At 36.9% G+C, this 14,392-nt stretch overlaps 1 pseudogene; it reads left to right on the top strand.

The window, feature by feature from the left end:
* Window positions 1–8,655: 8,655 nt before the first annotated feature.
* On the top strand, window positions 8,656–12,920 carry LOC107147908 (annotated as a pseudogene).
* The last annotated feature ends 1,472 nt before the right edge of the window (window positions 12,921–14,392 follow it).

Below are 14,392 nucleotides of genomic sequence, written 5' to 3' on the forward strand. Positions count from 1 at the left end.
GGAATAATATCCGCATTGCAGCTCTTTCATTTGCTGTGCGCTTTGAGAATCCAAATAATGAGAACTTGAACATTATCTTGCCCGTTAATTCTAATATGAAGAATAACTTGTGAAGACAATTCAGTGCTTTGCTAAATTGAACAAGGTACCATATATAAGTACTTAATAACAATATTAATGTTATGATTTGATTATGAACCCCAACTTTCATGTGTTGGACACTTAATCCTCAAATTCATTCATTATGATATTTAGAAATAAAAAAGATATACCATTTACAAATTTAAAATGATATTTGGAAATAGGACCTTGGGAACCTCATGAATGGATTAATTAATTTTTGGATTAATGGGCTATCAGGGGAATGGCTATTAAAAAGCTATATCTGGCTCACTTGCCATGAGATACCCTTCACCATGTAATGACACAGCAAAGACTCCTATCTGATGTCAAGTAGATGCCAGTGCCATGCTCTTGAGCTTCCCAGCCTCCAGAACTAGGAGCTAAAATAAACTTCTATTCTTTATAAATCACCTAGTCTCACATATTTTCTTATGGTAACAAAATGAACTAAGACAACTAACCACTCTAAACTTCAGTCTGTCCTCAAGCTTTTTTTTTTTAATCTTTATAAATTTGTTCTTTTTAAATATACACAATAGTAGAATGTATTTTGACACATCATACTAAATAACTTATTCTAATTAGGATCCCATTCTTGTGGTTGAACATGATGTGGGGTTACACTGGTCATGTATTCATATATGAACACAGGAAAGTTACATCCTATTCATTCTACTGTCTTTCCTAATCCCATCCCCTCACCTTTCCCTTCATTCCCCTTTGTCTAATGCAATGAACTTCTATTCTTCCCTTCCCACCACTCTTATTGTGTGTTAGCATCTGCATGTTAGAGGGAACATTGACCTTTGGTTTTTTGGGATTGGCTTATTTCACTTAGCATGATAGTCTCCTGTTCCATCTATTTACTGGAAAATGCCATAATTTCATTTCAAGCTTATTTTTAATTGTAAAACACACATAAAATGTATATTTAATCATTCTTAAGATTAAAGTTCAGTGAAATTAAGTGCATTGACATTGTTATGCAGCCATCACCATCATCTAACTCTAGAATTCCTTTCATTTAGTAAAATTGAAACTATACTCATTAAATGATAACTCCTTATATCTCCTTTTCTCCAACCCCTGGCATATACCATTCCATTTTCTATCCGTATGATTTGACTCCTGTAAGTACCTCATGTATATGGACTCCTACACTATTTATCTTTTTGTGACTAATCTATTTCACTTAGTATAAGGTCCTAAGGTTTGTCCATGTACAGCATATTACAGAATTTCCTTCCACTTAAGGCTGAATCATATTTAATATTTTTCTTATCCATTTACCCATTAATACCTGAGTTGCTTCCATGTTTTAGCCATGAATAATGCAGCAACAAACATGGTTACGCAAATATTTTTTCAAGACTTGTTTACAATTCCTTTGGGTAGTCCAGAAGTGAATTGTTAGACCATATTATGATTCAAAAATGCAGTATGCTTTTATAAAATGTTTGAAAGAAAATATTCTATTTATTTTACAAATAATATAATACTGAATTTTGAAGAATGGAAAAAATTATCCATAATTTCATTACTCATACAATCTCTCTTAAAACTTTTTAGCATATATTTGTACATAGTTTATTCAGGACACATTGATTACTACTGAACATCGATTTTGTACCATTCACCTAGTCCATGTAAAACTCTAAAGTAGTTAGCTACTGAGAATATAGGTAAAATTAAGTAAAGAATTATAGCAACGCTTCCCTGGAATTCCATGCAGTTGGATTCTAGAGATATACAGCTACTGGACATCTGCCCATTTGTACTCTGAGGAATTTCAAGGCTGAAAGAGATCATAGTCATCATACCCAACTCCCACACTTTCCATCCTTGAAGCTCTTACAACAACTGTCTTCAAAATGATAAAAATGGGCTCAGTTTCATGACATTTGACATGACATAGGGTTGCAGACAGCTCAGTGGAATTGCCACAGTGGGAGAGAGTAGCACACAAAGGCACACTGACCTTTATAACCCACAGTCTTCTTTGAAGGAATGAACACAAAGTGGGAGGTGCTATGGAATGAATGCTTGAGTCCACACCCCCCCCAATTCACCTCAATGTAGTATAGAAAGGTGAGGCTTTTGGGAGATGGTTAGGTTATGAGGGCTCAGCCCTCATGAATAGGAGGACTTCCCTTTAAATGAGGTTCAAGGAGTTTGTTTGCCCCTTCGTCCATGTGAGAACACAGCAGCAAGTTGTGCCCCTAAGCATGGTGAACCCTCACCAGATGCCAAATATGCTAGCTCTCTAATCTTGGACTGCTCAAGTCTCTAGTGCTGTGAGCAATAGATTTTTATTGCTTTTAAGTTACCTAAAATATTTTATTGTAGTAGCCTGAACAGATATAGGAAATATTGGCCATGCTGAGAAAAAAGCAGATAACTAAAAGAAGATTAAAAGAAGATTAATTAAATCCCTGGAATATACCAGGCACCCAAAGACCACAGAGAAGGTTCTGGAGGTGGACAGGAGCTCTGGGTTGTCACTGTAGACTTCTCATCCTCAACTGAAAAATAGCTGCCCCTACCCTACAACATAAACACCTATATTTTTCTGTCTTTTAGGGTTTGGCTTATGAGTTGAGATCAAAGTCAGAGTTTCTTCAAAGTAACCATGAAATGATTTTAAATTCTACAGGATAAGAGTTTGGACTCTTGTTTTCTTGTCTAGCTGCAACAAGTGTCTTCCTAAGCTGAGTTCTTGCCTAGATATGTCCCCAATTGGGATTCATTTTACCAATTAGTTGTTTTTGTTTTGTTTTTTTTTTTTTACCTTTATATCCTTTCAGACACTGAAGCAAGTTCATGAATTTTTTTAAGGTTAGCACTAATTATAAAATTGAAAAAGATGACTATAACGTCATCTGGGCCAGTTACTCTTCATGTATGTACCTGACACTGGCTGAAAAGTTTGTGAATTTCTGTGTCCTGCTTAAAAATGTCAATTCCCTGGTGAAAAGATTTCATAAAATAAGGTAACAGTCACATCATCTTCGAAGAGTAAAAGTCCTTGATCTTGATGAAGATGCATTTAGGGCTCTTATGCTTCTTATGTGCCCTTTTCCCAACACCTTTGACTCTGCTCTGGAGATAAGCATGAGTCATAAGCCTCTAGCTCTCTTTATTTCAGACACTAGGCCCATATGATTCCAGGTACACCTTCCCATTTAGTAGGAAATCCTGTAAAGGTAAGTAAGTAACAAGAAATGGTAAAGCATTTCAGGAGACAACTCCCAAATTGTATGTCAGATCTCAGGTTCCTTATGTTTCAATGAAGGGAAAGTCAATCAGGTAGTTCCCCAAAAAGAGAAGACCTACAGCATGAGGCCTCTGTTGAAAAACCCACACAAACAAATGGGTACTCCCAGACACTGAAAACTTAAACTTTAGGCTTGGATCAAGCCCCCAAATCACTTGGGAAGATGACCAACAATTTTCCTTCTCTATTTATATGTGGAAATGCTCATTTCACTTGCAAAATAGAAAACTAAAATGTCACTTTTTATGATTACGATGTTATAACAGAAATGTAGGAGTGTGAAATTTGTAATGTTATAGACAAATTTAGTATGAAATGCAAATATCACAGCAGAGTAGGCTGGGTATCCAAATCTTAGCTGAAATTCCCTGAAAGGGTCCCTCCAGCAGGCTACTTCAGCTGATGAAAGGAACCCAGTGTCAGGAAAGAGAGAAAAGTGGGCAATAATATTAAGGGGTTGGGCAGTTTAAACTTCATAAAACTTCCTCAGCTTCCTTAGGAAGCTGTTGATGAATTTGAATATTTACAATTGCAAGTTCTCCCACTGTAGTTAGTGTGTACTTGATGGTTAATATACTAGCTGTTACTTGGGATAATATAGACTACTGTTTATGATAACTGTGACAGCTTGAAGACATTTGACAACCTGCAAATCTGATTGCTTCAATCTTCTGCTCAGATCCTCCAATGAATCCCAGTGCCAAGAGGATAAATCATTCATCATTCATTGGTTTGCTCATCTCATGCCTTCATTTTTTCCCCACAATTAATTGTTAGATAACAGGCCCTGTACTGTATGTTGGAGATACAACAGTAAAGAGAACAGACAAGGGAGTCCCAGAATTCTTAGAACCTACATCTTGTGGGGAGGACAGAAATTAATCATTTTAATATTTTCACAGTACATCAATTCATGTTTTTCTTTGACCTCCCACCCACAGTCATGTTCCCAACATTGAATCATGTTCCCCTACAGCCACTCCACTAATACAGTCCCAGGGAGGAGGAAATGATGAATGTCTCTTATGGAGGAAACAGATTATAAAAGGGAAACCCTCCTTAGACAGGAAGATGAAATAAAAGGAAGCATATTTCATTAAAGGCAGACGTGTGGAAGGACGCAGTAGAAACCTCCAGGTAAGGAGGATGGAGACCTGAGACTATAAGAGCTTGGTAGCAGGCAACAAACCCAAAATCTCCAGATTTGAAATTGGGTGTCCCTTAGTTCTTATTCCTGCTATAACAAATTATCACAATTTAGTGTTTCAGAACAATAAATTCATTCTCTTACAGCCTTAAATTCCTAGGATATTCTTCAGTTATGCAGAAACAGAGGAAAAACTCTATCACAATTTTAACACAAATTAATGCTTTGATAATCTCAAAGCATTGAGAAATTATGTATTGAAAATTAATCCCTGTTGTGGAGGTATGAAGAGGGCTCCACCTTCACAAATGAGTTAACACCCTTATAAAAGAGGTTTCAGAGAGAGTGTCTCCCTTTCTGTCCTCTGCCGTCCCCCGTGTAAGCACATAGCATTTGTCCCTGCCACAGACAGAAAAACTAGGTACCATTTTGAAAGCAGAAAGAACAGTCCTCAAACCTGCCAGCATCCTGATCTCGGGTATCCCAGTCTTCAGAACTGTGAGAAATAAGTTTATATTATTTACAAATTACTCGGTTTGTGGTTGCTTTGGTTCGGATATGGTTTATCCCCTCAGAAACTCATGTTGAAGTGATTGCCATTGTAGTGGTATTGGGAAATGAGGCCTGTAAAAGATCATGAAGACTTTAAGAGGGATTAATGTCTTTTTCACTAAGGGACTGGGTTAGCAACCATGAGAGTGAGTTGTTATCAAGCAAGGGTGTTATTAAACACCCTGTGTTCAGCTCTTCAACACTCACCTACTTAGCCTTTCACCTTCCACCATGTTATGACTTCTTTGCCAGATGCCACATTTATGCCCTTGGACTTCCTAGCCTCCAGAGTCAAAAGCAAAATAAACCTCTAATCTTTGTCAATCATCCAGTCTCAGGTATCCTATTATAGTAACAGTAGTATTTTATTATAGTGACACAAATGAACTATGACAGTTAAAGGACATTTTTAAATTTGTTGTATTCACATTTCTAAAAAAAGTTAAAACATATTTCAAAAATAAAATTAAAACCAGACATTTGTGAAACAACTGAACCATTTTCACTGATTTTTACAGAATACCACATCAAAAAAGTTGATCTATATAAATAGTTCTATATAAATTGATCAACATAAATAGTTCTAATATCCAATACATCTATAAAATTGGTCTTAATTCTTTCACTATCTTCAAATTTTTATTTGCCAAGAAAATTCTATGTTTAAAGGAAAATATATTTACTTAATAATCAAAATTGAAAAAGTTTAGTTCATTCTCATCATATCTGTTTTCTTTGCCAAGAAGTGTCCTGATTTTCAGGTGAAAATCTAAAGTACAAAAGCAGGATTATAGGAGTCATCAAATAAATTTATTTCAAGGAGTAGCTGCATGTGACACTGTCCTGAATGAAGAAAATTAAAAGTCAGAAATGGAAACTTTCAGACAATGAATTTGAACATTGTGGTAACCCTGGTATCTCCCTACACCTACTATACCTTTTTAGGTACTAGTAGAGGCTGAACTTTGTTCTAACCTGTTAGAATATCCTCTATTCCTGCAACTCCTTACTGGACAAAAAGATCATAGTAGTTTAAAAAATATTCTCCCCAAATATACCCTGAATTCTAAACTGGTAAAATAAGCAACTATTGGGGTTGGGACTGTGGCTCAGCAGTAGAGTGCTCGCCTAACACATGTGAGACCCTGGGTTCAGTCCTCAGCACCACATATAAATAAATAAAATAAACGTATTGTGTCCACCTACAACTATATCCTTCTCTCTAAAGCATGAACTCCTAATTGAGAACATCACTGACAAGTTGGTCCTGCACCTACCCATGTATGTCATATGCACTTTCACTTGTGCACATACAAAATCATATAACTCCTTGTATAAGAAAACCTAATTACAAGGCAAGATGCTTCCACCAGCTGTAGCAGCAAGTATATTTATGGACATTCTTCCTTAGAGAATATCTTAAATTAAAATGAGATTGCCAGCTATGCAAGGAAACTACCCACAGAAGCTGCTTTGGCACTGACTTGAGCACAGAGGAAATAGTTGTCAAACCCACTAGCTACTGCTTCTTGGAGGCAGTGTTCAAGAACTATCTCAAAGGTTGTGCTAAAATTACATAGACTAAAAAATTCAGTGAGTAGATGAAGAGTATTACTGGTCTCAAAGAAAAGTTTTAATGATGCTTGAAGATTACAGATTGCCTCATACAAGAATGGCAATGATATCCATCAATTAAACAGGGCATGATAGTGCATATCTGTAATCCCAGCTACTCAGGAGGCTGAGATGGGAGGATCTCAAGTTTGAGGCCAGCCTGGGCAACATAGACCCAGTCACACACACACACACACACACACACACACACACACACACAAAATCAATTATGAAGTTAAACTTGAGTTCAAGTTGCATTCCAAATAGTACTATTCATTTTATTTGTTATTCTCTATAAGAGTGGTTCATCATGTCCAATACCCTCCCTGTGCTACATTCCATTTCCTAGAATCAGTAGGAAAAACATGAGGGAATTGATAAAGGATTATCAAAATCTAAATTCTTAACATCACCAGAACAACTAGTCAATAAGACAAAAGTGACTTTATTGCTCACAGTTGTAAGAGAGAATTCTACCTCAACAGAATCTGATAGTTTCTCAGAGAAGAAAAGACAAGATTTGATTTATAAAGATTCTGCACTCTAGTTTAAGGCAGGTCCATAAGTGCAGGGGTTGGGGCAATGGGAAAGGACCTAACAAGGATAGTGTAAGGATTATGATAGAATATTAGGATTGCTGGAAAGAGGATAAGGATGATTTTGAGGGTAAGAGTTCAAAGAGTCCACAGATGTGAATGTTGATGCTTTCTGTTGAAGAGTCACTGATGTTTGGGGAAGTTCCTAAAATGAAGGATAAAGTTATGTCCTGCAATGAACAATAAAGCTTTATCTTCTTGAGCAAAAATCTCATGGAATAACCATAATGAAGTTACAAAGACAACTAAATATTAAAGTCATGCTAATGTAGACAGCAACGTGTGTCGGGATAAATGGTTTCAGTTCTCAATATTAAGAGCCCAGAGAAGGGAAGATGGATTCTAAAAAGCTGTTAGGCTCTCATAAAGTCTTTGTAGATAAGATGGAGCAGTGTGGCTTATCTGATTTTGTGCTTATGACTAAGCCTAGCAGTAGCCCTTGTTGAAGCATCGGGTAAGCATCACTGATAGGATTTAAGTTCCATCAACTGAATTGGGAGAAGCCAAAAAGTAGCAGGAAGATCTGCAGAGGGTTTAGACAAAGTTTTTAAAGCTGAGAGCAAGCTGAAAATGGAGATCATTTGGTAATTCTGGAGACAGGAGGAAGGCCAGGGGCGGGAGGAGGGGGCGGGGGGAGAGGTCTCAAACTGAACAAAAACAAAATGCAACCTGATGGAGCATAGTTTGCAGCTAAATCAGGAGGAAGGTCCTGGATGTTTACTGGGTTGGAATGCACATACTTGAGGCTGTTCTTCATTGGTTTTCAGATTCCTAGTGCTTGGATAAATCAAGTTAGCTTAGTGGTGAAGATTTAGAGCAGAGAGCCACCCCTCATTCCACCCCAGCCCAAATCCTACACTACTATTTAGGCCTTACCCAATCAAACAGTAAGTTGGGTCTGCAGCATTCTCAAGTTTGTTTTGTACAAAGCATGACATGGTTGGGAAGTTCTTCCAAGTATGGAAGAAGAACTGTTTCCCATGAATCCATAAATGCTTCTCTCAATCAGACCCTTACCCCTCCCTTAAGGATTGGAGTAGTCTGTATTGCTTCTCTTCTATCCTTTTACTTTCAACATACTGCATCTTTGTCTGTTGTATATCTCCTTAGCATAATGCTGGGTCTCGTTTTTTGTTTTTAAATTCAGTGTGACGGGCTGGGGATGTGGCTAAAGCGGTAGCGCGCTCGCCTGGCATGCGTGCGGCCCAGGTTCGATCCTCGGCACCACATACAAAGAAAGATGTTGTGTCCGCCGAAAACTAAAAAATAAATATTAAAATTCTCTCTCTCTCTCTCTCTCTCTCTCTCTCTCTCTCTCTCCCTCTCTCTCTCCCCCCCCCTCTTTAAAAAATAAATAAATAAATTCAGTGTGACAATCTGCATTTTGATAAATTATTTAATCCATTTATTTTTTTGATAATACTTAGGATCAAACTTGGAAGTTCATTCATGCTAGACAAGTTCTCTGCCACTGAACTACGTACACAGTCCTTTTTTATTTTTATCTTGAGATGGAGTCTTACTAAATTGCAGAAGCTAGACTTGTACTTGCCATCCTCCTGCCTCAGCTTTCTAATTAGCTGGGATTACACGTGGTGCCACCAGGCCCATGGATCCCTTTATTTTTAATACTTCACCCCATGATGTGGGCATTGTATCACCTCACATCATCACAAGAAGAAGAGTGATTACATGATAACAAGATATTTTGAGGCCAGCCCGGGGGGAGGCTCGCGGGAACGCAGCACAGCTTGGCCAGAGTGGGCGACTAAGGACCACCAGGGAGGGGAGTGTCGGGATGGCCCATCCGCGGACCAGGGAATACAAAGCAGGCAACCTGGTCTTTGCCAAGGTGAAGGGCTACCCGCACTGGCCAGTGCGGAGTGATGAACTCCCAGAGGGAGCGATGAAGCCTCCAGCAAACAAGTATATCCTATCTCCTTTTTTGGCACTCATGAAACTGTGTTTCTAGGTCCCAACGACCTTTTTCCACAGAAGGAATAGAAAGACAAGTTTGGGAAGTCAAGCAAAAAAAGGAAAGGATTTGATGAAGGATTGTGGGACACAGAAAATAAACCAGGTGTCAGGTTCACTGGACACCTGGCAATTCCGCACAGAGCTCCTCAGAAACTGAGGGAGAAGGTGGAAACACTGCAGATGCAAGCAGTGAGGAAGAAGGCCACAGAATAGAAGAAGATGAGAGAGGCAAAAGAAAAAATGAAAAAGGGGGCTCCAAAGGGAAAAACTCACATACATCAAAGAAATCCTCTGAACAATCCCGGAAATCTCCAGGAGATGCAGATGATAAAGACTGCAAAGAAGAAAACAAAGACAGCTCTGAGGATGGAGATGCTGACAATGACACAAGAACCACTTCACATCTGCAGAAAACCAGTGAAGGGACCTAAATACCCTAATGAATGCTGCATATTAAGAGAAACCCCAGAAGGTTAAATGTTGTCTAGTATTCTTGGATTTGATATGAACCAACACATAGTCCTTGTTGTCATTGACAGAACCCAGTTTGTATGTACATTATTCACATTCCTCTTTGTTTTGTTGGGAAAAGAGACATTTTAATCTTTTTTAAAAGGTTATTGATTTAATCTCATGTAATTTGGTTGCATGAAGTTGCCCTTAACCACTAAGAATTATCAAGATTTTTGCACAGACTTACACATGTCTAGGATCCTTTTACCAAGGCAGTTATGTTCATCATTTTTATGCCTTTACACCCCCCACCACCAAACACTTGGTTACATATTAATTAGCATTATTTTAGATGACCACTCCATAATGCTTAAGGATGGGATTTCTTCTTTTTAACAGAACCCAGGAAGTAATTCCTAGACACATAATGTTGGTATATCAAAAATGAAACTAAAATTGCCCTTCAGTTATGAGGCCCTGTGTAAAGTTTTAACCATATTGTACATCTATTCTGTATTAGAACTAGCTAGTTGACAGCTTATACTTCTCCAAACTCAAGTCATTATGTTTCACGTATAGAAATAAATTGTTTCTATATGTGAAGTTAGTGAGTCTTTTTGTGTTACTTCAGAAAAAAGGCAATGATTTATTTTTTTTTCCCAATGCCAACATAATTTGAGCTAATTACGCAAGGTGGATACTTTACATTTTAAGGCTGGACTCACCAGCAGCAGCCCTGCAGGAAACCAGACAAAGCACTGACTTTTAAGTAGAGAATTTTAAAATGAACTATTTTCTTTTGGAACTTCAATTAGAATAGTTAATATTTGCCCATAAACCATTATTATTTGTACATTATTGTTGCTATCGGGATAATAGAGAATTTTATTTATTTTTATGCCAGCTTATATTGTGAAAACACATTTAGTCAATTTGAGTTTTATCAATCCTGTTATACTTGTCCTTGGAACATTTTTTTGTGTATTCAAGGTTTGTAGTTGAAGAGTTTACTGTAAAAAAAAAAAGAAAGAAAGAAAAGAAAATCAAAAACAAAAAAAAGTATTGTTTTTATAGAATAAGTTTATTGGACTATGTAAAGAATATATTTTGGAAAAGAAGAAGATCATATTCATATAACTTTTATTAAAATATATTTTTATAATTGTTCTGTTTTATTATTAGCTAGCATTGATATTTTACTGTGCCAGTTTATAAATGAAACTTTATCATAGATATGAATATACAGAAAAAACATGGTTATACAGGATTTAGTACTATCCATGATTGCAGGCATTCAGTGGAGATATTGGACATATTCCACACAGATAAGGGGGAACAACTGTATTTTGAACATGTTGTCCCATTGCTTCCTGGCTTCTATTGTTTGTGCTAAGAAGTTGTCTGTTAATCCTCTTGGTGTTCCCTGGTATATGATGAATTGTTTTTTCTTTTTACTTTCAAAATTTTCTCTTTGTCTTTCAACATTTCAACTATAGTTTGCATGAATCTTTTAGGGTTTATCCTACTTAAAGTTCATTGAACAACTCAGATGTATATAATAATATTTTTCATCAGTTTTTGGAAGTTTTCAATTATTATTTCTTTGAACTTTTTTTCTGTTACTTTCCTTCCTATCTTTCTACTACTTGTATGTGTGATAAAAGGTGCCCCACATTTACCTGAGGCTCTGCTCAGTTATTCAATTCTTTTCTTTCTCTCTCCTTCAAACCAAATAATCTCTATTGGACTCATTGTTCTGCCAGCTCAAATTTAATATTGAGCCCCTCTAGCAAATTTTTTTATTTCAGTTATTAAACTCTAGAAATTCTATTCCTTTCCAAAATTGAAAGTTCTTATTTTATAACTTCTATTTCCTTATTGGTATTCTCTATTTGATGAGACATTGTCATCATGTCTTCCCATAATTCTTTGGATCTGGTTTACTTTTGTTCCTTTAACATATTTATAATAGCTGCTTTGAAGTCTTTATCTTCAATTTCCATATGCACTCCTTCACAGGCAGTTTTTATTGCCTGCTTATGAGTAATATTTCCCTGTTTCTTTGCATGCCTTATAATCTTTTGTTTAAAACTGAATATTTTATATAATGCATTGCAACATCTCTGAATACTGATTTTCTCTCCATCTGGGGTTTGTTGTTATTTCCTTGAGTTCTTGAGTTCTTTTTTATTTGTTTAGTGACTTGACTAAAGATGGATTCATTGATATGTCTTTATCCTACAGTGTACAACCCCTCAGAAAAAAATAACGTTGGAAATTCACACTGTCTCCCTAAGCTTCTAAACTGGGACTTATATTCTACTGATATCATCCCATTTGTAAGCCACCATTAATTGCTAGCTGATTGTTCTATTTCTTTGGACAATGCTCTGAGGCATAAGTGCCCCATAATCTGATCCAAATAATGTAGGACCTCTTTGCTGTATTGATTTATTGACATGTCTTTTTCCCAGTGTACAACTCCTGAGAAAAAAGCAGACTTGGAAGGGCACGTTGTCTCCCTGAGCTTCTAAACTGGCATTGATACTTTATTGATACCACCCCATTATAAGCCACCATTAATTGCTAGCTTGTTGTTCTATTTTTAAATAATGATTTGAGGAATGAGGGCCCCACAATATGATCTGATCTTCAGGTTCCTTTGCAAGGGCAGGATGTTGTCAATCTTTGAGATTTGCTTTAATCTCAGCTTCTTAGCTGTATCTTTCTCTGGTTCTCTCTGTTGAACTTCCAGCTGATCTACCATTTTGCTTGTGACTGAGTATGGAGCTACTAACCTGATCTTAATTAGTCATTACAAAGATCTATGCTGTTTTAAACAATGCCCTTAGGCACAAACCCCTACTAAGTGAAGGCAACAAGGAACCAGGCAAACACTGAGGTGAAAGAGTCATAGAGGTGAAAAGAGGCCTTTACTAGAGGTGGTCCTAAGATATGTATTTTGTCATTTTTTTCTTCCATGATAGCCACCGATTTGTGCCTAGCATAGTAATAAACTCTTAATTTACAAAATCCTATTTAATTCTACACACATGCTCTGAATCTTGTACTACTACCAGCTTCATTTTATAGATTAAAAAAAAAAAAAGAGCAGGGCATGGTGACTTATTCCTGTAATTCCAGCAAGGGAACATTAAGGCAGGAGAATCACAAGTTCAAGGTCAGTCTCAGCAACTCAGTGAGGCCCTAAGCAACTTAGTGAGACCCCATTTCAAAATAAGAAATAAAAAAGGCTGATGATGTGGCTCAGTAGTTAAACTCCCCTGGGTTCAAACATAACAAAACAAAAAAACCCTTGAAACTCAGAGAGGAAAAACTTCTCCAGGATTACAAAATAAGTAATAAAATGAAGATTAAAATCCAGGTTTATCTAACTCTAAGAAAACCATTCTCAAATGCCATAGTATGTGGGTATACCTGAGGGTTGCATAAGGCAGCATTGTCTGTGAATTCTCAGAACATGAAGAACTGGTTTTGCTAAGGACTGGCTTCTTGAATCCAGGGACTTGTGCATGCTAAGTAGGTGCTCTAACACTGAGCTACATCCCCAGCCCTGGAAACCCATCTCTGAACAGTGGTCTGTACTTTTGGCAGGATTCAGATTCAAATTTCTCAACCAGGTTAAAAGGGTTTCCTAGGGTATCCCTGAATGGGTTTGAAGTTACCTATAATCTCAGAAATATAATAAACATTTTTGTGTAGAGTATAATTTTAACCTTGAACTTGTCATTTGTAAGTGATGTCCAGTGGGATAATGGAGTCTTCCCACAGGCAGAGTAGATTCATGTAACCTCTGTGCATTGTTCATATATAGCATTTACAATGTCCATGAACACAGAATTCTAATAAAACTGTAACATATGGATGTTCAGCAAGACTACAAGTGAAGAAAAGTGAAGAAAAGATAAAAGAACCCACTGACTTCCACAGGGTTTTGGTAGATGTGCAGAAATCAAGAAGTAAAATAAAATAATACTGGGTGAAGTGGCACCTGCCTGAAATCCCAACAACTAGGAAGGCTGAAGCAGGAGGATCACAAGTTCAAGGCCAGTCTCAGCAACTAAATGACTGCCTATCCCAAAAAATAAAAAGATCTGGGTATGTAGCTCTGTGGTAGAATGCTTCTGGGTTCAGTCCCCAGTACCAAAGGAAAAAAAAAAAGAAAAGAAAAGAAAGAAGGAGACAGAGGGGAGGGGGAGGAGAAGTAAAATTAAAATTGTTGACTTAGTTTGATTCAACATTTTCACCGTTCTGGCAACAATGAAGTGAGTATGCATAAATGAGCTCTAAAGTATAAACTGTATAATGTTGGTGATTCTGTATAAAAGTTAAATGCTCTGATATGTCCATTTAAAACTGACAATGCACGATGGACCTAAAATTTATGCAGATTTTTAAACTTTTAACTTTCCTTTATTTATGACATTAAATAGCAAATAAAAAAGACACCAGAACAAGTTGGGGGAGGGGAGGGGAGAAGAGAGAAACTACAGTAAAAAAGGGAAAGCTTTATATTTCAGTACCTTTAACAGCATTCTTTCCCTATTTTTTGAACAAAGGACCTACATTTTCATCTGATACTATGCCATGCAAATAATGTAGTCAGCCCTATTTTTAACAAGCCTCCCAGTAATT

Source organism: Marmota marmota, unplaced genomic scaffold, assembly GCF_001458135.2.
Source record: "Marmota marmota marmota unplaced genomic scaffold, marMar, whole genome shotgun sequence".
Lineage (NCBI taxonomy): Eukaryota > Metazoa > Chordata > Mammalia > Rodentia > Sciuridae > Marmota > Marmota marmota.